A 26,410-nucleotide genomic window follows, 5' to 3' on the forward strand; every position below is an offset into this window, starting at 1 on the left:
ACACAATGTGATCAAAAGTATACGGACACCCCAAAAACATACGTTTCTCATATTAGGTGCATTGTGCTGCCACTTACTGCCAGGGACTCCATATCAAGGACCTCAGTAATCATTAGACATCGTGAGAGAGCACAGTGCGGACTTCGAACGTGGTCAGGTGACTGAGTGTTACCTGTGTCATACGTCTGCACGCGAGATTTCCACACTCCTAAACATCCCTACGTCCACTGTATCCGATGTGATAGTGAATTGGAAACGTGAAGGGACACGTACTGCACAAAAGGGTATAGGCCGACCTCATCTGTTGAATGACAGAGACCGCCGACAGTTGAAGAAGGTCGTAATGTGTAATAGGCAGACACCCGTCCAGACTATCACACAGGAATTCCAAACTGCATCAGGATCCACTGCAAGTACTATGACACTTAGGCGGGAGGTGAGAAAACTTGGATTTCGTGGTCGAGCGGCCGTTCATAAGCCACACATCACGCCGGTAAATGCCAAACGACGACTCGCTTGGTGTAAGGAGCGTAAAGACTGGACGATGGAACATTAGAAAAGCGTTGTGTGGAGTGACGAATCACGGTACACAACGTGGCGACCCCATGGCAGGGTGTGGGTACGGCGAATGCCCGGTGAACGTCATCTTCCAGCGTGTGTAGTGCCAATAGTAAAATTCGGCGGCGGTGGTGTTATGGTGCGGTCGTGTTTTTTCATGGAGGGGGCTTGTACCCCTTGTTGTTTTGCGTGGCACTTTCACAGCACAGGCCTACATTGATGTTTTAATCACATTCTTGCTTCCCACAGTTGAAGAGCAATTGGGGTTGGTGATTGCATCTTTCAACACGATCGAGTACCTATTCACAATACTCGGACTCTGGCGGAGTGGTTACACGACAATAACATCCCTGTAATGGACTGGTCTGCACAGAGTCCTGACGTGAATCCTAAAGAATACCTTTAGTATAGTTTGGAACGCCGACTTCGTGCCACGCCTCACCAACAGACTTCGATACCCCTCCTCAGTGCAGCACTCCGTGAGGAATGGGTTGCCATTCCCGAAGAAACATTCCAGCACCTGACTGAAGGTGTGCCCTCGAGCGTGGAAGCTGTCATCAAGGCTAAGGTGGGCTAACACCATACTGAATTCCAGCATTATCGATGGAGGGTGCCACGAACTTGTAAGTCATTTTCATCCGCGTGTCCGGATACTTTTGATCACGTACCTTCTTGACCTGCACATACACGATTCTTCCTACTGCTAAGCGAGATTGTATGTGTCTACGTACTGACGCCTGATAATATTTTGACTTCGTGACGCAACTATGCACACCTCTGTCATAAATATTAATGTCTCCAGTAAGGTGCAGATATTATAGCAATTTTCTGCGCCATTCCCTAAAATTAATTGTAGCTCTATCTACTTTCTAACACAAAAAGCGCACCACAAAAGAATTATCCGATTGGGACGGAGATCGGTAGATGTCATATTCATGTATAGACGAACAAATGAGTATAATTTTGCAGAAACTGAATGATGTGTTCAAGAGAACGAGCTGCACGAATTGAGCAAGTCAGTAACGCGCTGGTCCACTTCTGGCCTCTACGTCAGCAATTATTAAGCTTGGTATCGATTGACAGAATTGTTGGATGTCCTCCTTAGAGACATCGTGCCAAATTCTGTCCAACGTGTGAGTTAGGTCGTCAAAATCCCAAAGTGGTTGGATCACCCAGCCCATAATGCTCCAAACGTTCCTGATTGTGGAGAAATCTGGAGACCTTGTTGATCGAGTTAGGGACTGGCAAGCAGGAGAATCTATAGTCATCTGCAGATGGGCACTATCTTGATGAAAAGTGAGGCCAGGATTTCTTGCTATGAAATGCAAGAGACCGGGGAGTAGAATATCTTCGACGTACCGCTGCGCTGTACGAGTACCGTGGATGACAACCATAGGGTACTTATGAAATGAAATGGCGGCCCAGACCATCACTCCAAGTTATCGGGTTGTATGAAGTGTGACTTCAGGTTGGTACCCCACCGCTGCCTGGGGCGGCTCCAGACACGTCTTTGCCCTGAAATCTCATTGACTGGAGTAGAATTGTCTTCAGTCCCGCATCGAGCAGAGCCCAGATGGCCAGCGAAGACGTGTCTGGAGACACCCTAGCAGCAGTGGGATACCAACCTGTCGGTGACCTTACAGCTCAGCAGCCAGGAGTGATGGACTGGTTGGCCATTTCATTTCATAGCAGGACTCCTTTGGTTGTATTTCGCGGTACGCTTCCAGTACGACAGTGTTCTACGTCCCGTTTTGTTACCCTTCGTGGCAATCCATCCTGAGCTTACATTTCAGCAAGATAATGCCCACCCGCACGTGGCGAGATTTTCTACTGCTCGTCTTACTTCTTGCCGACCTTACTTTGGCCAGGAAGGTCGCCCAACCTCTTCCCAGTTGAGGATGTATGAAGCGTTATCGGCTGGCCCTTCCAAGGAGCTCGTGATTGTGACGTTCTAACGCTCCAATAGGACAAAATTTGGCACGATATCCCTCAGGAGGACTTGCAACAACTTCGTCAATCAGTGCCAAGCCGAATAACTGCAGGCATAATGACCATAGGAGGACCAACTCGATACTGACATGCCCAATTTTCGAACGTCCTGTCGAATATCATCCAGTTTTTCTGAAATTCTAGTTATTTGTTTGTTTGCACATGTACATCACCTCTACCAATTTCCGTTCCATTCGGACAATTCCTTTGCGTTGCGTCGGTTTTTCAGTCTCAGAGTCCATTTTCATTACAAAAACCTACCTTCAGAAACTTTATTTTGTTTCTCACCCAGATCTTTGCAAGGACAGATGGAATTCCCAGAACCGAATGAAGAGAGTGAAAGGGTTTAATGCACTGTCGATCAGGAGATATTTAGAGATTGATCGGGTGTCGTAGGAATGGAGGAATTCACTCTTGTCAGTTTCAAGGGAAATATCTGGGCATTGCCCGCAGTCGATTTAGGGGAACCACAAGAAATCCAGTTCTGCACTACCGGATGCGGTATGAAATTGTAAGAGGTCCATGACTAAGGAATTTATTGCTAGCACACTCGAGCAGATGTAATTTCGATGGATTGCTCACGAGCTGCGTGCGATATGTAAGCTATAAGAGGATCTCAGACCAGAGAGCAGAGTCGGCTGCAGTAAGAGCAGTGGCTGTAGGAGTAAGTAGTAGCTAGCAGTCGCGTGTATGGAGTTGGCTGGGCCGGTCGTGGGGAGCTATGGCGGTGCCTGAGCGATGTAGTATAGGGTAAAAGCAGCCGCGCGCATATGTGGTTTGTTACAACAAAATTTGTACTATTGTTATATCTAGTCCCACTTAAATGCTTTAAAAAACCTTTTAATAATAATCTTTTTATAAAATTAACTTTTTGACAATCATTCATTTGAATTTAAAGAATTTACTAATTTCTGCAATCCATGGTCATCCTGACTATCGTAAAGAAAAATCAGTCGTTTCCTTTTATACATGACAAATCTAGCGGCCAGCATTGCAATGGGCTGTGCCAAAAAAATTTTTTACAGGAGCAGATATATACGCGTTATACGGCGACTTCACTGAGGTAAGAATTTTCAATTTATTCAGAATGATCTTTCAGGGCCATGACGCAGCACTGCTGACGTCCAAAATTTACCAGTTTAAATTCACAGTCAATTATTGAAAGGTTATATATGAGTCACATTTTTTATTGTGAGGTTAGTCAGATTTCATCTGCAGGTTACGTGAGTAAACTGTTGGGAGTTTACACTGAATGTTAATGATATACATATTTTAACTGTTGGGAGCAGATTAAGCTGCTTATCAGTAGGCTCGTACGTTGTGAATTTTTGCCTTCCAGAGACAAATGATCGGTTTTTACAGTTTCTAACACACAATTCAACAAACCCCGACGTTTTAATTTCACAGGAAGGGTATATGATTAGTAAACGTGAACAGTTCAAGTTTCTAGGTGATTAGATTGACAGTAAACTGTCGTGGAAAGCCCGCGTTCAGGATCTTGTTCAAAGACTCAATGCTGCCATTTTTACTATTCGATGGTATCTGAGGCAAGTGATAGTTCGACACGAAAAGTAGTCCACTGGGCTTATTTTCATTCGCTTGTGTCGTATGATATTAAATTTTGTGGTAACTCTTCCCATTCTCAGAGGATATTTTTGAGTCATAAACGGGCTGTACTGGTAATAAGTGGTGTAAGTTCGCGAACCACTTCCCGACCCCTGTTCACTATTCTGAATATGCTGACATTGGCTTCTCAATATGTATATCCTTTACTGTCGTTTCTTGTTAGCAATATCAGCTTATTCCCAAGAATTAGCAGCTTTTACTCAGTTAATACCAGGCAGAAATCCAATCTGCATTTGGATCGCACTTCCTTGACTCTTGTCCAGAAAGGTGTGCAGTATACTGCTGCATAAATTTTCAATAAGCTACCAGAAGAACTCAAAAATCTTAACAGTAATCCACGTGCATTCAAATCGAAGCTGAACGTTTTCCTCATGGCCCACACCTTCTATTCTGTCGAGGAGTTCCTTGAAAAATTAAGCTGATTCCTGTGTTATGTTGTTGATTGCGTTTACATAAACTTATGACTTCTCTTTTTTTGGGATCATAAACATTTTATTTTATCTATTATTATTTTTATGTTGTAATTTCATCTACCGACTTGTTCCATGACCTTGGAGATTTGCTCAGTTTGGTACTACGGAACTATACGTGTAAAATAAATAAATAAATAAAGCACATCATATGATCGAGATACAAAGTTCGAAGCACATGCAAATTTTATTGCTATTTCAAGAGCAGTTAAGGGTAAAATGCTTTCTGAAGAACAGTAATTAGTTATGAAATCTGCCATGAAACGTAGGAAAGACTTTATCGGCAAACTACAGCTGTCTGCTAGGAAGTACTTTTGGTGTTGTGAACATATGCGAGTGGGTTATTTGAAGATTAATTTGCAATGAAGGTATAGTAGTTAAATTAAGTTCCAAATTAAGAATAGGCGACGGAAATAATAAAGAAATAAATCTTCAAATTTAGTCAAGTCAGATTTCGCTACTAACGATGAACAATATTCAGATGAGTAATAATAACTCCATAAAGAAACCATTTCGGTAGTCGATATGGACAAGGAGGGTCGTATCTTGACGTTGAAAATCTACTTCTGTTTTGCAAGGAACAATTTTACTTCCAGTGCTTTTGTTATTTATAAAAATCTCGCTTGCCTCGAAGTCATATGGTATGCACTCATTTATCTTGTTGTTCTAACACCTAAGTGCAGTACTGGGTGATACGCTAAGAGGAGACGAGGCATAGCTTTTAAGAACGCGACCACTTTCCGGCCTTTCAGCGCCGGCCATCTTTCTCCACACCACGCTATCACGTCTAAGAAGTGCCCATCGCCTTGTGGTGGCTCGCTCGCCTCTCCGAACACTTTATTTCTTATACTGTTCTACTGTAATACAGCACTTTCACTGACATTTTTAGCATTTGTACAAGCGCTGTGCCCATGATAGCCTACAGTTACGGTTTTGTTTAATATTTTATTTAATTACTGGTGTACATTCATTAATGCTGCGCAGGCAGAGTATTCCATAGCAGAAAAAGAAGTGGGCCTGATCTACCTCACAACATGAAAGTGGGTGTTGTTGCCGAATGTGGTTACTACACTCCTGGAAATGGAAAAAAAGAACACATTGACACCGGTGTGTCAGACCCACCATACTTGCTCCGGACACTGCGAGAGGGCTGTACAAGCAATGATCACACGCACGGCACAGCGGACACACCAGGAACCGCGGTGTTGGCCGTCGAATGGCGCTAGCTGCGCAGCATTTGTGCACCGCCGCCGTCAGTGTCAGCCAGTTTGCCGTGGCATACGGAGCTCCATCGCAGTCTTTAACACTGGTAGCATGCCGCGACAGCGTGGACGTGAACCGTATGTGCAGTTGACGGACTTTGAGCGAGGGCGTATAGTGGGCATGCGGGAGGCCGGGTGGACGTACCGTCGAATTGCTCAACACGTGGGGCGTGAGGTCTCCACAGTACATCGATGTTGTCGCCAGTGGTCGGCGGAAGGTGCACGTGCCCGTCGACCTGGGACCGGACTGCAACGACGCACGGATGCACGCCAAGACCGTAGAATCCTACGCAGTGCCGTAGGGGACAGCACCGCCACTTCCCAGCAAATTAGGGACACTGTTGCTCCTGGGGTCTCGGCGAGGACCATTCGCAACCGTCTCCATGAAGCTGGGCTATGGTCCCGCACACCGTTAGGCCGTCTTCCGCTCACGCCCCAACATCGTGCAGCCCGCCTCCAGTGGTGTCGCGACAGCCGTGAATGGAGGGACGAATGGAGACGTGTCGTCTTCAGCGATGAGAGTCGCTTCTGCCTTGGTGCCAATGATGGTCGTATGCGTGTTTGGCGCCGTGCAGGTGAGCGCCACAATCAGGACTGCATACGACCGAGGCACACAGGGCCAACACCCAGCATCATGGTGTGGGGAGCGATCTCCTACACTGGCCGTACACCACTGGTGATCGTCGAGGGGACACTGAATAGTGCACGGTACATCCAAACCGTCATCGAACCCATCGTTCTACCATTCCTAGACCGGCAAGGGAACTTGCTGTTCCAACAGGACAATGCACGTCCGCATGTATCCCGTGCCACCCAACGTGCTCTAGAAGGTGTAAGTCAACTACCCTGGCCAGCAAGATCTCCGGATCTGTCCCCCATTGAGCATGTTTGGGACTGGATGAAGCGTCGTCTCACGCGGTCTGCACGTCCAGCACGAACGCTGGTCCAACTGAGGCGCCAGGTGGAAATGGCATGGCAAGCCGTTCCACAGGACTACATCCAGCATCTCTACGAATGTCTCCATGGGAGAATAGCAGCCTGAATTGCTGCGAAAGGTGGATATACACTGTACTAGTGCCGACATTGTGCATGCCCTGTTGCCTGTGTCTATGTGCCTGTGGTTCTGTCAGTGTGATCATTTGATGTATCTGACCCCAGGAATGTGTCAATAAAGTTTCCCCTTCCTGGGACAATGAATTCACGGTGTTCTTATTTCAATTTCCAGGAGTGTATTAATATCGCTTTCGAGATTATGGAAGGAATTTTGGTATTAAAGTAATTAATGATTTACTATCTATTTTCCTCAAGGAAATTAATCAATGACAGTGCGTCAGAGTGTTGTAATTTGTTTTCGTCAAAGTGAATTTTATTGCAGTTAGTCATCCAATAAACTGGCATGACTGAGCTAAAATTGTATTCGGCATTCAAGTAGAAACCTGTAAGAATCAAACTGACGCTCAAGGTTCAGTTCGAATTGATTAGCACTTACACATAATTCCCATATTTAATCTGGAGCTAGCTGGGATTATTGTGACTCCAGAAGACAGGTAGATAAGCAGGACTTTAAGAAGCTGCACTGCACTATTTTTACACTACCTATAGCAGAGGTTTCATTATGACATAGGTTTCGTTGTGTATGTCACAGTGTTGTGATATTCTGTCACGAAGTTTGACAAAAGATTGTAGAACGAATGAAGATGTTTCCGATGGAAAGTTATTACCCATTTAACATGTACACGGAAAGGAATGAGAGAAGATAAAAAGGCAATGGTGTCTCTTCCCATAGGAGTCCTTAGTGTCAATGTCTTTATCACTGTTTTCAACAGAACAACGGAAACGTTTCCCTTTTAGCAACCAATATAGCTGTACTTTGTTCATCCTCCGACCTTGCAGTAGTAACTTGTGAAAAGCAGCTGAAAGTCAAATAGAATGATTGTTTGCGCATTTGTCATATTATTTACGGGTACTACGCCCCCGTTCATTTACATCGCTAGTACATACTGAGAGCAACTCACATTCTCAATTGGACACGCCATGACCCGTCGATGTTCTTTGTCCTATTTTAGGGGAAAGTTTCCGGGTTACTGTCCCAAGTAATGATATTAAATGCCGTGACATTGATGCTTTTAAATGTGAACACATACAAAATCAAACTCGCTGTAAAATATTTGTTGAAAATTTAAGAAAATATTAATGTCACTTGTAGCTTGATATCCTCGGTGTGGCAAACAAACCCGGATCATTTAATAAAGGCATGTCTTAACGTCTGGAGTGTATACCATTTGATTCTTTTCAAAGTGTGCTGTATAGCAGCTTCAAACTTTGCGGTCATAAACAACCGCTCGCTCGGTGAAAGATGTAAAGTTGTACAGGACACATCAACACTCAAGAAACGAAATAGGGCCGGCCTCTATGACCGAGCAGTTCTAGGCGCTTCAGTCTGGAACTGCGCTGCTGCTACGGTCGCAGGTTCGAATCCTGCCTCGGGCATGGGTGTTTGTGATGCCCTTAGGTTAGTTAGGTTTAAGTAGTTCTAAGTCTAGGGGACTGATGACCTCAGATGTTACGTCCCATAGTGCTTAGAACCATTTTAAACGAAATAGGAGTAATGCGCTAACTTACAGATCTATATCACTGACGCCGACTTGCTGTAGGATTTTGGAACATGTACTGGGTTACGACATTACGAATTATCTCGAAGAAAACGATCTACTCGCTCATACTCAGCACAGATACAGAAAACATCTTTCGGAAACTCAACTAGATCTTTATTCTCATGAAATAATGAGTCCTATCGAAAGGACGTGCCTGGAAGTCCAGAAACATTTAGATACGGTTCTTCTCACATTTGACTACTAATAGAATTGGGTACCTACGGGGCACTGTCTCAGCTGTAGAGCTAGACTCTCGATTTCCTGTAAAAATGGTTACAGTTCGTAGCAATTGGCGGAAAGCCATCGAACGAAACAGAAGTGCTCTCTGGCGTTCCGCAAGGGAGTGTTATAGGCTCTCTGCCGTTACTAATTTATATAGCCGATTCAGAAGACTATCTGAGCGGGTATCTTACATTGTTTGCAGTTGATACTATGTCTTACCGCCAGGTAAAGGTATCAGATGATCATACCCAAATAATAACAAGATGTCCGTACAGTGCCAATAGTGGCATTTGGCTCTAAAATTGTAAGGAATGACAGGTTTGAGGTAATTCTCTTGAGTACTAAAAGGAATCTGTCAAATTTCGATTACACGACGAGTCACACAAATCTAAAGTGTGCCAATTCAACTAAATACCGAGTGATAACGGTTATGCGCGACTTACAATGGAACGATTACATAGGCAGTGTTGTGGGGAAAGCTAAATAGACTGCGTTTTATTGACACAACGTTTACAACATGCAGCTACACTGAAGAAAGACTGTCTACACTACGCTTGTTCGTCCTCTGTTGCAGTATTGTTGCGCAGTAGGAAATCCTTACAAGACAGGATTGACGGAGGTCACTGAAAAGTTCAAAGAAGGGCAGCTCGTTTCGTATTATCGCGAAATAGGTGAGAGAGTGACGAAGATACGATACGCGAGTGGAGGAGCAATAGTTAAAAGAAAAGCGTTTTTTTGTGGTAGCGAGATCTTTTTGCGAAGTTTCGGTCACCATTCTTCTTCTACGAAGGTGAAAATATTTATTTTGCTCAAAATACACAGGGAGAAATTATCATCGTAATAAAATCAGAGAAATCGGAGCTCGCACGGAGAGATTCAAGACGTGCTCATCTTGATGCCTTGTACCCATGATGGCCATAGCACTTGCATTTGCCATCTCTTGTGGCTGCTCAAATCACAGAACACTACACATTACTCATAACTAGCATAACGGCCCATATCTCAACAGGTGTTCGTTTCTGGCCACATAAATATCTAAGGAGCGATTCATTTCGAAGGCCGTACAGTCCAGAATCTGTTTGCCAACCAGGCACAATCGCCTTGAGCATTGAGGCAATCATTCCATCAACGTACCCGGATGCAGATACCCTTTTGATAAAACACGCTGTCCTGCTACGTTAAAAAATCCATAACGGCCTGTTGCACATCCACGTCTATCCTTCAGGGTGCTTTTAAGGGGACCAAAGGCTTGATAATCGCCTGCGGAGAGATCAGGGCTGTGGGGCAGGAGCTTGGGTATCTCTCAATTGAGTTGGCGTAACTTCTGCGTTACGACATACGCGATATGGGGACATGCATCATCATGAAGCAATACCAACTCTTGTCGCAATTTTGTACAACGGTGGTTTTCGAGAGACATGCTGATCCATAGGCATTCTTCATTCTCCGATTTATGTTTACCGATGTTTGTCCTTCGGCAGCCAAGAAAAAAAATAACAGCACGCTGGTCCTGTTTGGACGCAAATGGCAATAACGTCAGCATAGTTCACGGTTTAGAATTTACCGCACGCATGACAGAAATGCACGAATGAAACTGTAATCTCTTGGCTTCATATCGGTGCTCATACACCCGCATCGGAGTAGCCCTGCTCTACATATAAGCTGCAGCAACGCCCTCAAACAGCAACACTGTAATCGCCCTTTAGCCTGTATAATGACTTTTCTTAAGGTTTTCATCAGTACTACCTCCTACAGCAGTGGTTCCCAACTTGGGGGTAATTATCCCATGAGATGTAAAACGAGGTTTTCTAAGGGGTAAGAAACCAAAAAGGCACGATTGTGTTTCAGTCGAGAAACTAAATTACTTTTAAAACGTCATTACTATTATCACAATTTTGCAAGACTTCAATACTGATTATAAAAGCAATCAATAATTACTTTTTCTTTAATTACTAGCATTAACTCATAACACCGTGCTGTGGAGATCAGTGGCACCTCACAGTGGCCACCGATTTCACACTTACCTTTTATTTTGAACTGTACATCTATGAAAGTGAAAAATAATACATACACGACAAACGCTATCTTCTGCAAGTTGTAGATAGTTCCTGCAGTAGACCAGATTTTGCTTCATTATTTACTTTGAAACAGATATATGAACTAATCGGCAACACAATACTATACTGCTGTACACAGAATTATTATCATTATTGTTATTGTTATAGCCATCAGACACAGAGCCTGAAGTCTTGCAATGTCTGCTACTTCAGAAATAAGGAGTACAGCAGTAATGTGATTTACAGACAGTAACTACAGTGCACAAATCGTAACCAGGTGGATTTTAAATGGGGATGCATGGTGTGGGGGAAGCAAATGCCGCTGTGGAGATGAGTAGCACAGAAAAAGCACGATTTGTAACAAGTGCCTACCCTCATTGTTGATAGTTAGCGTTCGTGACTGAGTTGTAGGTATCGCTCGCTATTCAGGAATTGCTTCATCATTCATTTTAGCACACACACACACACACACACACACACACACACACACACACACACAAACTAAGTATGACTAACCTTTCCCCGTTAAAAAAAAGTTTTCAAAGAAAGATCTTTTCATTATAAAGTTTAGTTAGGCGCTAAAGTTGATGACGGCGGGGAAAGGAGCTGAAGTGTGGCAGTTGTGTAGAGGGGGGAGGGAGTACCACGTAGTATCTGACTGCACTCAGGAGTAGTGGTCTGAGGAAGACTGGGAACTACTGTCCTATAGGAATATGTGGCACTTTTTTTAAAAAAATCTTGTATAACAGATTCGTCATAACAAATGGTTCAAATGGCTCTGAGCACTATGGGACCTAACAGCTATGGTCATCAGTCCCCTAGAACTTAGAACTACTTAAACCTAACTCACCTAAGGACATCACACAACACCCAGTCATCACGAGGCAGAGAAAATCCCTGATCCCACCGGGAATCGAACCCGGGAACCCGGGTGCGGGAAGCGAGAACGCTACCGCACGATCACGAGCTGCGGACTCGTCATAACATTTATCATGTTTATGTTGACTGAATATCACTTTGTCTATGTTATTTATAACTCGATTTTGTTTATTAAGAGTCAAACGTAGATATGTCAGTATCTTATCTGTAATATCGTTCTGTAAAAATTGGAGGCTGTGAAGGCAGCATAAACCAAGGTGTTCAGTACTTTGCTATTTTGTGATTATTCTACTTAGGCATGTTTTATTATCTGGGAATAGTCCCTATTGTTGTCGTTACGTAGTTCATCTTTGACATATCGGCGCTATTCCCCGATTATTACTTTCTGTCTGTACTTTCGGTTCACACTTTCATTTGTTAACATAAGTTTTTCTTTATTTCTTTGTTTCTGACTACAGTCGCTTCTGCTTTATTCGTAGTGACATGTGTCTTGTAGTTCTGAGTTGTTGTTGTTGGCAAGTTTCATATGTTACCATGTGCTGGACGATGAGAATTTCTTTGGATAGCGCGCGAAAGTTGGTGGTTGTTTCGTGCAAGGTAGTCTTCTTAATGTCTTACTTTCCTAAGGTTATTTAACTTTCTGCATTTATTTACTTTAACTGTAATTGTTTTTGATCCTAACTTAGTTATTTTGTACCCTTTATTTGTCAAGTTGACTTCCCCTAGGACTATGAAAAGCACTTGACGTCTGTTATATAACTTTCCAAATGATAGAGCCCATCACCCTTTCAGGCTTTATTAAATCAAATCTAGAGTTCGGCTTGTAACTAATGATGATCAGAGCAGTATTTCAGACTTCTAATACATGTCCTAGTACGGCAGTCCCTCGCTGTTCGGGGTCCTGTCACAATTCATTCAAGACTAATAGAGCCTGAAAGGTAAAGACGACTGGTTGCTGTGTTCCATCGTTTTGAACGTTTACATGTCTTTTAAGAGCACTGAAACGCGTAGAGTGGTGTCAAACAAATTGATTGCGCGATCAAGAGATTTTCGTACATATTTAAATCAAGACTGCCTTACGCTCCCTCTGGAAAGCCACAGAATCTAAACGACAAACGCGTTTTCTTATACATATTGCAGTACATCGTCAATCACTTAAAATATAGAAACGCAGTTACAGATTACTGACAGTGTATTCACGTTCTAAAACAGTACTTTCTGGCCTTTCTCTCCATTCTATATATGTACTGGCACGTTTAACGTTTATACGTCAACTCAAGACTTCACTTTTATTTTCTTGTGTCTATGTAACCGGATAACTTACACCACTCCATGTCCCATTACTTTGTTTCGCTTTTGTAGCGTTGCCAACTGCTGAGAGTGTTTCAGTGTGCCTTTGATTTGCAGGTATTTTCACCAGACTGTTGTTGTTTTTGGGATGTGGATCACGACAGAGCGGTCATTAACTCCCAGGGTATTTTCGGAGTCGTTTCTGAGGTCTATTTTCATTTAGAAGTTTCCAGTAACTGCTTCTCGAAATTTCTAGTGAGGGAGCACGGCCCAGTTTACGTTATTGTTCCTGTATTGCAGTCAGTAGGCAGTAATACAGACAGACGTAAAGTACGCACACACGTCGTGAAATTTTGGTGTAAGACAGTCATAAAATTTTTTCCTCTGGGAATTCAGAAGTTGGGCACACAAAATTATTATCATGTGAAAAATTACAGTGTTGAAAAAACAAAAATTAAAATATAGGGAATGTATTTATTTAACTGTCTTCTTTGAGAATGTTCATTAGTGCAGTGACTGTAACAAGTGCGATACTTGTAGGGAGATGTAGGGATTGAACAAAGTGTCAACTAATTAATTTAACGACTTAAAGGACTTGATCCCATCTCGTAATGTAGCAATTTATGGACCTTAAATTTGGAACTCTAGCTACGTGATATTCGAGCCCCGTTATTCAGTAGGGTCTTCAATACAACCAATAAATTCTACGAGGGTTATCCGCTTATTAACATCCGATAGGTCGCGACATGGAAACCACTTGTTCTGATATACCTTTGATGTGTTCGACAGTTCCTCTAGTGCGCCCTTCGATCGCATCACATCACTTTTTTCATTTCTGTTCGCACAGTAAACACGTAAATATGCCGATGAAATAGTGTCTCCCGCAAAGTACGAATGCCTATTGAGAGGTTTCCCTCGATTTCATGCAGCACACATAACGTAACTGTTATGCATTTCCTTCATCCTGTTAAATGTTGGCCGCACACTGCAGGTGCAACAAAGAGACTTCTGCAACTTGTCCGATGGGATGTGTTCGATCGCCCAGCATACAGCCTGGACTTTGCGTCCTCTGATTTTCACATCTGCTCACATGATTCACTGTCAATGCAAATGGCATTTTGGCACAAAAACTATTTGCAGGGCAGCATAGAGAACTGGAGAATAAGAAGTGGGTGTTCGTTCTGTGACCATGGAACTGGAAAGTTAAATAACGGTAGGAGAAATGTCTAAGTCGGCGCGGAGACTGTGTAGAGAACTAGCCAGATTAACGACCGATAGGACCTTAACAACAAATAGAGCTCATAGTAATTTACCGTATTGTGGTTCAGTTACATCAACAATGAAACTCTGAAATTTATCCAGTCGAACTTAATTATACAAAATATTAAAATCAAACAACGAAAAATCCAGGATGGAATGTAACAGCGTTATGAAAAGAATAGTTGCTACTCAACATATGGTGGAGATACTGAGTCGCAGATAGGCACAAAAAAAATATGTCACAAGATAAGCTTTTCACCAACAAGGCCTGTGTAAAAAATAGACGACACACTCACTCACACACACACACACACACACACTGCACACATACACACACAAACACACACTCAAGCAAACGCAACTCACACACACATGACTGCAGTCTCTGGCAGTTGAATTGTGGCTTACAATACATGTACCCAAGAGAGAAAACAGTTAAACCATGGAGAATAGCTCTCCTGTGCTTACAAACAGAGGTGCTGTACGGCTGAGTCTGACGGTATACACGGATTGACGGAAAAAAATTTAGTTTCATCAGATGGGACTCACATGGCATCTACTATAGCTGAATATGATGTCTTGCTACAGGCAATGGACGTGTTGGAGCATAGTGTTGCGTTCCAGAAAGTACAGAAAAAAATTACAGGCACTATATAAAACATTATAATTATGCACTACTCCCTTCAACCCTCTAAGACGAGCGGAAATGTTTCTTACTCATCCAAGCAGTAGCCATAACTGTTTGCCGAGTAGATTCATTCTCTATCAAGAGGACGTAGCACTGAGCAGCACCTGTGTGCACAACGCACTGGAACAGTGCTTTCTTTTTGCCTAGTGAGAGAGAGCACTTGATTCGTTCAAAGTAAAATCTCCACGTTTCCACTTCCGCTAATTTTTCGGTAAACACGGTGAACCGTTCATATAAAAGCTTTAGACAATATAATATCCTATTCTGTCTAAAACTGACATAGCGACACCGTGGCTGTGTACAATTAATGTAGGTTGATTCTTACAAAGAAGCAGAAAGCAACCAGCCACTGTTAATACTGCTATTTAATTAAATAAATAGCACCATAACCCGTTTCGAACTCACAAGTTCATCATCAGACGACTGTTACGTGTACTCGCTGCATTGACTCTAACCACACTGGAACGATAGTCCACTTGTTGTTGTGGTTTTCAGTCCTGAGACTGGTTTGATGCAGCTCTCCATGCTACTCTATCCTGTGCAAGCTTCTTCATCTCCAGTACCTACTGCAACCTACATCCTTCTGAATCTGCTTGGTGTATTCATCTCTTGGTCTCCCTCTACGATTTTTACCCTCTGAGCTACCCTCCAATACTAAATTGGTGATCCCTTGATGCCTCAGAACATGTCCTACCAACCGATCCCTTCTTCTAGTCAAGTTGTGCCACAAACTTCTCCCCAATCCTATTCAACAACTCCTCATTAGTTATGTGATCTACCAATCTAATCTTCAGCATTCTTCTGTAGCACCACATTTCAAAAGCTTCTATTCTCTTCTTGTCTAAACTATTTATCGTAAATGTTTCACTTCCATACATGGTTACACTCCATACAAATACTTTAAGAAACGACTTCCTGACACAAAAATCTATACTCGATGTTAACAAATTCCTCTTCTTCAGAAATGCTTTCCTTCCCATTGCCAGTCTACATTTTATATCCTCTCTACTTCGACCATCATCAGTTATTTTGTTCCCCAAATAGCAAAACTCCTTTACTACTTTAAGTGTCTCATTTGCTAATCTAGTTCCCTCAGCATCACCCGACTTAATTCGACTACATTCCATTATCCTCGTTTTGCTTTTGTTGATGTTCATCTTATACCCTCCTTTCAAGACACTATCCATTCCGTTCAACTGCTCTTTTAAGTCCTCTGCTGTCTCTGACAGAATTACAATGTCATGGGCGACCCTCGACGTTTTTATTTCTTCTCCATGGATTTTAATACCTACTCCGAAATTTTCTTATGTTTCCTTCACTGCTTGCTCAATATACAGATTGAATAACATCGGGGAGAGCCTACAACCCTGTCTCACTCCCTTCCCAACCACTGCTTCCCTTTAATACCCCTCAACTCTTATAACTGCCATTTGGTTTCTATACATATTGTAAATAGCATTTCGCTCCCTGTATTTTGCCCCTGCCACCTTCATAATTTGAAAGAGAGTATTCCTGTCAACATTGTCAAAGGCTCTCTCTAAGTCTACAAACGCTAGAAACGTAATTTGCCTTTCCTTAATCTAGCTTCTAAGATAAGTCGTATGGTCAGTATTGCCTCACGTGTTCCAGTATTTCTGCGGAATCCAAACTGATCTTCCCCTAGGTCGGCTTCTACTAGTTTTTCCATTGGTCTGTAAAGAATTCGCGTTAGTATTTTGCAGCCGTGACTTATTAAACTGATAGTTCGGTAATTTTCACACCTGTCAACACCTGCTTTCCTTGGGATTGGAATTATTATATACTTCTTGAAGTCTGAGGGTATTTCACCGGTCTCATACATCTTGCTCACCAGATGGTAGAGTTTTGTCAGGACTGGCTCTCCCAAGGCCGTCAGTAGTTCTGATGGAATGTTGTCTACTCCCGGGGCCATGTTTCGACACAGGTCTTTCAGTGCTCTGTCAAACTCTTCACGCAGTATCACATCTCCCATTTCATCTTCATCTACATCCTCTTCCATTTTTATAATATTGTGCTCAAGTACATCGCCCTTGTATAGACCCTCTATATACTCCTTCCACCTTTCTGCTTTCCCTTCTTTGCTTAGAACTGTGTTTCCATCAGAGCTCTTAATATTCATACAAGTGGTTCTCTTTTCTCCAAAGGACTTTTTAATTTTCCTGTAAGCAGTACCTATCTTACCCCTAGTGAGATAAGCGTCTACATCCTTACGTTTATCCTCTAGCCATCCCTGCTTAGCCATTTTGCACTTCCTGTCGATCTCATTTTTGAGACGTTTGTATTCCTTTTTGCCTGTTTCATTTACAGCGTTTTTGTATTTTCTCCTTTCATCAATTAAATTCAATATTCCTTCTGTTACCCAATGATTTCTACTAGGCCTCGTCTTTTTACCTACTTGCTCGTCTGCTGTCTTCACTACTTCATCCCTCAAAGCCCCCCATTACTGCCATTTCTTCCCTTATGCTCTCCCTGAAACTCTGTACAACCTCTGGTTTAGTCAGTTTCTCCAGGTCCCATCTCCTTAAATTCCCACCTTTTTGCAGTTTCTTCAGTTTTAATCTACAGTCCATGACCAATAGATTGTGGTCAGAGTCCACATCTGCCCCAGGAAATGTCCTACAATTTAAAACCTGGTTCCTAAATCTCTGTCTTACCGTAATATAATCTACCTGAAATCTGTCAGTATCTCCAGGCTTCTTCCATGTATACAACCTTCTTTTATGAGTCTTGAACCAAGTGTTAGCTGTGAATAAGTTGTGCTCTGTGCATAATTCTACAAGGTGGCTTCCTCTTTCATTTCTTACCCCCAATCCATATTCACCTACCACGTTTCCTTCTCTCCCTTTTCCTACTACCGAATTCCAGTCACCCATGACTATTAAATTTTCGTCTCCCTTCACTATCTGAATAATTTCTTTTATTTCGTCATACGTTTCTTCAACTTCTTCGTCATCTGCAGAGCTAGTTGGCATATAAACTTGTACTACTGTAGTAGGCGCGGGCTTCGTGTCTATCTTGGCCAGAATAATGCGTTCACTATGCTGTTTGTAGCAGCTTACCCGCATTCCTATTTTTTTTATTCATTATTAAACCTACTCCTGCATTACCCCTATTTGACTTTGTATTTATAACCCTGTATTCGCCTGACCAAAAGTCTTGTTCCTCTCGCCACCGAACTTCACTATTTCCCGCTATATCTAACTTTAACCTGTCCATTTCCCTTTTTAAATTTTCTAACCTACCTGGCCGATTAAGGGATCTGACATTCCACGTTCCGATCCGTAGAACGCCAGTTTTCTTTCTCCTGATAACGGCGTCCTCCTGAGTAGTCCCCGCCCGGAGATCCGAATGGGAGACTATTGAGCATTAATTGGAAAGATATTCCGTTGTATACAAATGACACGTATAGTTCATCCGATAACCTAGAAATGCAGGTAGAGTTTATGGAATGTAGAAGGCAGATATACAACACAGAATGAAAGAAATTTAAAGTACAAAATTCCTTCAGCGTCGGGGTCATTTTGCACCAGACAGCTGTCCATTGCGAAGACATGTTATTATAACGCTACGGCTACTACTAAGTTAGCAGTAAACCGACAATGTTACTCCTGTGACATGATTTTAATGTGATCGGAATCGTGCGTAATGAAAAGGTACCGGACTGTTTCCGTCTCTCGAAAGATTATTATTGGAAAGACGGACTAGCATAACAAACGAGATAAAAACCAAGAGTCTATTAGTTATAAGCAAGCTGTAGTTACGTAAAAGAGTACGGTCACCAGCATATTGAGGCAAAGTTGTAACAAATATTTCCAGCGTTTATAAAGAAAGTCAACTATTGGTATTGACTTTACTTGATACTGAAATTTGATTTGCTATTTGGTTTTTCTGTTTGGTTGGTTGATTTGGTGGAGGGGACCAGACAGCGAGGTTATCGGTCACATCGGGTAAGGGAAGGGTGGGAAGGAAGTCGGTCGTGCCCTTTTCTGAGCAACCATCCCAGCATTTCGCTGAAACGATTTCGGGAAATCAGGGTAAACCTAACTCAGGATGGTCGGACGCGGGTTTGAACCGTCGTCCTCCCGAACGCGAGTCCAGTGTGGTAACCACTGCTCCGCCTCGCTCGGTTCTTTTTGGTTTTCCAAATAATGTAGAAGAGAGTAGTAGACCTTAGCAAGCAGTGTAACTGTAGTTTGGCATGAACAACACAGCAGGAATATTAACTGTTTGCCGGCCTGTGTGCGCTTCAGTCTGGAACTGCGCGACCGCTACGGTCGCAGGTTCGAATCCTGCCTCGGACATGGATGTGTGTGATGTCCTTAGGTTAGTTAGGTTTAAGTAGTTCTAAGTTGTAGGGGACTCATGACCTCAGATATTAAGTCCCATAGTGGTCAGAGCCATTTGAGCGTAACTAACCTAAGGACATCACACGCATCCATGCCCGAGGCAGGATTCGAACCTGTGACCATAGCAACAGCGCGGTTCCGCACTGAAGTGCATAGAACCGCTCGGCCACAGTGGCCGGCGGTAGAGAGACAGCTTGAAGGTGGTTCATTCCACCCTCTGCCAGGCACATAATTGTGAATAGCAAAGTAATCACGTAGATGTAGATGCAGATGTAGTAGGCAAAACAAACGTAGTTTTTGGATACAGCGTTAGTAGTAGTATCCTGCTAGACACAGTCACGCCGTTTGAACCATTAACTGTTTTTTCAACAACTGGCTCTCAGTAACACTTACTACCTGTATAATAACGCAGCAGAGTAATCATCATTAAAAGTAAAAGATTTGTTTATGGTGAAGCTCTACTAACGTGGACGTGAGGTTCTTTTATCGGTTGGATTATTGAAAAATACTGTCGTTGAAATGGTACTCAGACGATTATCATGTTTTTACTAACTATTGTTTGCATTCCCAAGGAGCATAGAGTTCCTTATAGTGTGTAGCTCAAATGGAGTGTGTGGTACCTCGATCTAGAATAATTGGAATAGTTGTAGCCAGTTACTTATTATAGTATGTTAGAGACTTAGGAGAGCACTTCATTAATGGTGTACTTGTAATATGAAAATTAAATATGTCTCAGCAATTAGCAATGGGATCCAGAAACTAATTTTTCGGTAGGTTCAGATCAAGGCTGAACATTTTGGTCACAATACATTACGAGTAACACTAAATGAACACACATGAAATTGTGAGCACTGTTACTTCCAAACCTACAAAATAATGAACCGTTGTGCTGGTCCTGCAAGTCTACTAGCCAGTAACTTTATGAACCTTCACCGTTTTTGTAGGTAACTGTGAAACTGAATTAAGATATCGATCAGAAGGATTTTTAAGCTGAATATTTCAGATCTTCTCTTTGTAACTGTACTTTGGTGAAAACTATCGCTTTTATGAAAAATATGTGGAGTACTCCGAACGTAAGGCCCACAGAGTAAATATGAAATTTATTACTCCATAGTTTTTATTACTTTTTGTTAAGGAAAGTAATTACATTTCAGTTTAGTAAAGTAGGACTCTCGGAATAATCATAGCACTGGGAATAGGACCATCTTAAGGTACACTGAAGCGCCAAAAATTTGGTGTTGGCAGGCATATTCAAATACAGAGATAAATAAACAGGTAGAATACGGCGCTGCGGTCGACACCGCCTATGTAAGACAATGTCTGGCGCAGTAGTTAGATCGGTTATTGTTGCTAAAATGGCAGGTTATCAAGATTTAAATGGGTTTGAACGCGGTACTATACTCGGTGCATGAGCGATGGAACACACGATCTCCGAGGTAGCGATGAACTGCGGATTTTCCCGTACGACCATTTCACGAGAGTACCGTAAATATCAGGAATCCGGTAAAACGTCAAATCTCCTACATCACTGCTGCTGGAGAAAGATCCTGCAAGAACTTGATCGATGACGACTGAAGAGATTAGTTCAGCTTGACAGAATTGCAACCGTTCCTCAAACTTCTGCAGATTTCAATGTTGGGACATCAGCAAGTGCCAGTGTGCGAACCATTCAATGAAACTTCATCGATATTGGCTTTCGGAGCCGAATTCCCACTCGTGTACCCTTAAAGACTGCACGATGCAAAGATTCATGCCTCGCCTCGACCCGTCAACACCGACATTGGACTGTTGATTACTGGAAACATTTTGCCTGGTCGAACGAGTCTCGTTTTAAACTGTATCGAGCGGATGAACCTGTACAGGTATAGATATAACCTCATGAATCCATGGACCCTGCAAGTCAGCAGGAAACTGTTCAAGCTGGTGGAGTCACTCTAATGGTGTAGAGCCTGTGCAGTTCAAATGACAAGGGATCGCTGATATGTCTAGATACGACACTGGCAGGTGACACGTACGTAAGCATCCTGTCTGATCTCCTGCATCCATTCATATCCATTGGGTACTTCAACGGACTTGGGCAATTCCAACAGGGTAATGAGACACCACACACGTCCAAAATTGCTACCGAGTGCATGCCCCCAGGAAACTCTTCTGAATTTAAACTCCTCCGCTGGCCACCTAACTCCCCGGACATGAACGTTATGGAGCATATCTGGGATGCCTTGCAACGTGCTATTGAGAAGAGATCTCCACCCCCTCGTACTCTTGCGGATTTGTGGGCAGCCCTGCAGGATTCATGTTGTCAGTTCCCTCCAGCACTTTTCCAGACATTATTCGAGTCCATGCCATGTCGTTCTGCCGCACTTCTGTGTCCTCGCGGGGGCCCTACACGATATTAAGCAGGTGTACCAGTTTCCTTCGCACTTCAGTTCAAATGGTTCAAATGTCTCTGAGCACTATGGGACTTAACATCTGTGGTCATCAGTCCCCTAGAACTTAGAACTACTTAAACCTAACTAACCTAAAGACATCACACACATCCATGCCCGAGGCAGGATTCGAACCTGCGACCGTAGCAGTCGAGCGGTTCCGGACTGCGCGCCTAGAACCGCTAGACCACCGCGGCTGGCTCGCACTTCAGTGTAAATGGCTAAGGATAAATTGTCGGTGCCCAACACAAAGCTCAAAGAACACCAACACAGACTCAGTATTGAATAAGAAAACGCATGATTGGTCTATTCGGTTGTGCAATACTGAGTTGATTACGTGAGACTGGTGTGATGGTTTGACGGTCTTCTGTGGCTAGTCAAAATGGCGGTGTAATTATCCAAGGCTCTTGCTGTACAACATGATCTGAAAATGCTCTTCGTAGCGTTGAATTTTCGTACAGCGCTAATCAGTACATGTCATGACTAGTGAACTACATTTCTTCCGTATCGAAGGCTGTATTAAGTAACCTTACTGCTCTTCTTCCCTCATTGGGTTCACATGATGCGAACACATTGACCGCTAGCTACCGGCTGATTCCTACCACAAAGAGACTTTGCGGCAAAATTCAACTTTTTTATTACCATCAAGACAATTTCATTGCAGAGGAACATCACTCCATGTTTCACACGATTACAAACATAAGTACAGTATGTATGACCCAGTATTACAAGTAAAGTTTTAACTTTTCTATTCTCTTAGGGATTTCACTTAAAATTATATCCATAGATTGACGACACTGACATAAATGAACATAAATAATGAACAAACCAGTTACAGAGATGTTACGTCAAACATTATGGTTATACACAAGCCGCATTAGGCATAGGCAGACAAAGAAGTTGTATGAACAACTCTCTCTCTCTCTCTCTCTCTCTCTCTCTTTCCATGCGAACAAGCTTCGAAAGGCCCAACGGTGCGCACCGACTGCAGTTTCATTCTCAGCCGATAGGCGTCACTGCAGACATGTAGGGGAATGTGGTCAGCACACCGCTCTCCCTGTCGTTGGCAGTCATATTTTCAGGAAAGATTTTGTGGTTATCTGCCTGTTGACCAATAACTAGGCTTTTCTCAAGTGGTCGCTGACATAATTCTTTTCGCCTGTACTCCTCGTAAGGGTAGGTAGGCCGAAATCAATTGCTTTAATATTATTATTTTATGACTTCTGCTTGAATGCTTCCGTACTTCGATGACGCGGCAAATATTTATCGTGATACTCTAACTTACATTGCTTCGTGCGATTTTGGCCACCCAAATGCAAGCATGATGGCAGCCTTGGTGTTTCGTGGAGTTTGAGGAATCGATTTCCCGAACGGGAGGCTATTGCAGAAACCACGTAACTTCGTTGCGTTCCTCAACTTCCACCATTAATCACCCGAGGGTCAACTCCAGCGAACGGTCAAGTTACTGGACCGGGACATACAACGTTACCGAAACAAAATGGAATACGTCACTCACTGCTTCGTACTGTAACCAGCACTGTGATGGAAACCTATTTAGAAGTATATTATACCATACACAGAATAAAGAACCGAAAATATTCGAAATTAAATTAAAGCTGCACAAAGTGCGATGCAAGTAGTTCCTAAAGAGTATTTATTTTGTTGCAGTGCATACAGTGTTTCCTGCTTCGTGTCGAATCACATCTATGATACGTAAAACGATATATCTACTATTATTTAACTGCGTTTCTCGGCAGTGAAAAGAGTGGTGGGGGAGGAATAAAAATGCTAGTAATTAACACTTAATAGATAACTGAACGCAAATCAACTACATACACTATGTGATCTAAGGTACCCTGACACCTGGCTGAAAATGAGTTACAAGTTCGTGACACCCTCCACCGATAATGCTGGAATTCATTACGGAGTTGGCCCACCCTTAGCCTCGATGACAGCTTCTACTCTCGCAGGTATACGGTCAAACGGGTGGTGGAAGGTTTCGTGGGGGGAATGACAGCTCATTCTTCACGGAGTGCTGCATTGGGGGGAGGTATCAATGTCGGTCGGTCTGGCCTGGCACGAAGTCGGCGTTCCAAAACATCCGAAAGGTGTTCTATAGGATTCAGGTCAGGACTCTGCAGGCCAGTCTATTACAGGGATGTTATTGTGTAACAACTCCGCCATCGTTGAAAGATGGAATATGATCGTTGAAAGATGCAATCACCATTTCCTAATTACCTGCCCTTCAACAGTGGTAACCACGAAGGTGCTTAAAACATCAATGTAGGCCTGTGCTGCGATAGTGCCACGCAAAAAACAAGGGGTGCAAGCGCCTTCCATGAAAAACACGGCCGCACCATAACATCACCACCTGCGAATTGTACTGTTGGCACTGCACACGTTGGCAGATGACGTTCACCGGGAATTCGCCACACCCACACCCTGCCATCGGATTGCTACAATGTGTGCCGTGATTCGTCACTGCACACAACGCTTTTATAATGTTTAATCGTCCAATCTTTACGCTCCTTACACCCAGCGAGGCGTCGTTTGGTATTTACCGGCGTGATGTGTCGCTTATGAGCAGCCGCTCGACCATGAAATCCAAGTTTTCAAGTTTTCTGACCTTTCGGCTAACTCTCATTGTACTTACAGTGGATCCTGATGCAGTTTGGAATTCCTGTTTGATGGTCTCGATAAGTGTCTGTCAGTCTATTACACATTACGACCATCTTCAACTGTCGGCGGTCTCTATCAGTCAACAGATGAGGTCGGCCTGTACCCTTTTTTGCTGTACGTGTCCCTTCACGGTTTCCAATTCACTATCACATCGGAAACAGAGGACCAAGGGATGTTTAGGAGTGTAGAAACCTCGCGTACAGACGTATGACACAAGTGATAACCAATCTTCCGACCACGTTCGAAGTCCGTTGGGTTCCTCGGAGCGCCCCATTCTCTTACGATGTCTAATGACTACTGAAGTCGCTGATACGGAGTACCGGGCAGTAGGTGGCAGCACAATGCACCTAACATAAAAAAATGTGCTTTTGCGGATGGTCGGATACTTTTGATCACATAGTGGACGTAGCTTCTGTATTGGCGTTAATTTTATAAACACAGGACACCATAAAACTATTCATTCATGGTGTTCGTCATTGCTATTTGAGATTTTCATGAAGTATCGGGTTCAGTCGCACTGTTCTTCATGTGGATCATTGTAAGGCTGACGAGCCAAAGGGATGCACGAAGCTCTTTCGAATCTCGTCCACCAACTATGCCTGCTCAGTGATTTACGCATATTCATAGAAACGACCAGGGATTGTAGATCTAGCTTCATAATTTAAATTGTAATATGCAATGGTGGAAATGGAAAGCGTCACAGCATGAAGCACCATTAAGATCTGTGTTAAATGTTTGTGATTATGTTCATCATATAACGAGTGTTAAGCGATTACTGTTTTTATTTAATTCCAAACTGACGCCCATTATCAATGTGAGTATGAGCTGCGATTCGGGAACGAATGCACTCTTGTATTCTTTGTGCCAGGGAAACGACCACCCTCATATTGAGGAATATCTTGCCCTTGCTTGAAACTCGTATTGTTTTGAATTGTGGGTAACCACAGCCAAATGTCGACATTTTTATAAGAAGACAAAAACCGCCGCTCTGTCTGTAGATGTTTTTTTTTTTTTTTTTTTTGGTAAAACCACGACCTGTTTCATGCCAATTTAGGTGTATCCTCAGGTAATTTAAGAGGGGTTAGAGAGGAATTATTCTACAACTTTTTCTTTCCACTGACTAGGTAAATATTATTAAATGAAGCTAAAGTCTGGTACAGCGCGATCGCTACGGTCGCAGGTTCGAATCCTGCCTCAGGCATGGATGTGTGTGATGTTTCAGTTTCAGTTTCATTGTTCAGATGTGAGTAACCAAAGCTATCAGTTCACACAGCCTGCCCTCGAAATTTATAGATTTTGCTGCTCCTTTAGCATTTTAATTAACTTGGCAGAGTAATGTCTGTATGAAAAGAAAAAAAATTGTGGAGATGATTCTATTCTGTTCACTATTGACCAACAATCAAAAGCTACACGTTAGTTACCGTTGCCGACTGAATGGCAGTTGGGTTTCTCGCCAAGGGCGCCTGTGATAATAGTGATCATTCATTAGCGCTGATGCTACGGCTCTTCTGTCTTTCGGATGACCCAATTTAGATTAACAGTGTTTCCTAAAACCTCTGGAGATAACTGTCTCGGGTTGAGTTTTTGGCAGGTCTAATTTAGAGTATTAAAATAATAATGGTCCCAGTGTTTCGAACAAGAAAAATTGTGCAGTGTACTAACAACTGTAACTAGTTGGCTAACGTATTCACACGAGCCGGCCGGTGTGGCCGAGGGGTTCTAGGCGCTTCAGTCTGGAACCGCGTTACCGATACGGTCGCAGGTTCGGGCATGGATATGTGTGATGTACTTAGGTTAGTTAGGTTTAAGTAGTTCTAAGTTCTAGGGGACTGATGAGCTCAGAAGTTAAGTCCCATTGTGTCAGAGCCATTTGAACCATTTCAACCTCAGATGTTAAGTACCATAGTGCCCAGAGCCAGAACAGTCTTGTACATTGGGTAGTTACAGAAATTTCGTCTTCAACACTATTTTATGCTGTCGTGA

This window comes from Schistocerca serialis, chromosome 4, assembly GCF_023864345.2.
Source record: "Schistocerca serialis cubense isolate TAMUIC-IGC-003099 chromosome 4, iqSchSeri2.2, whole genome shotgun sequence".
Lineage (NCBI taxonomy): Eukaryota > Metazoa > Arthropoda > Insecta > Orthoptera > Acrididae > Schistocerca > Schistocerca serialis.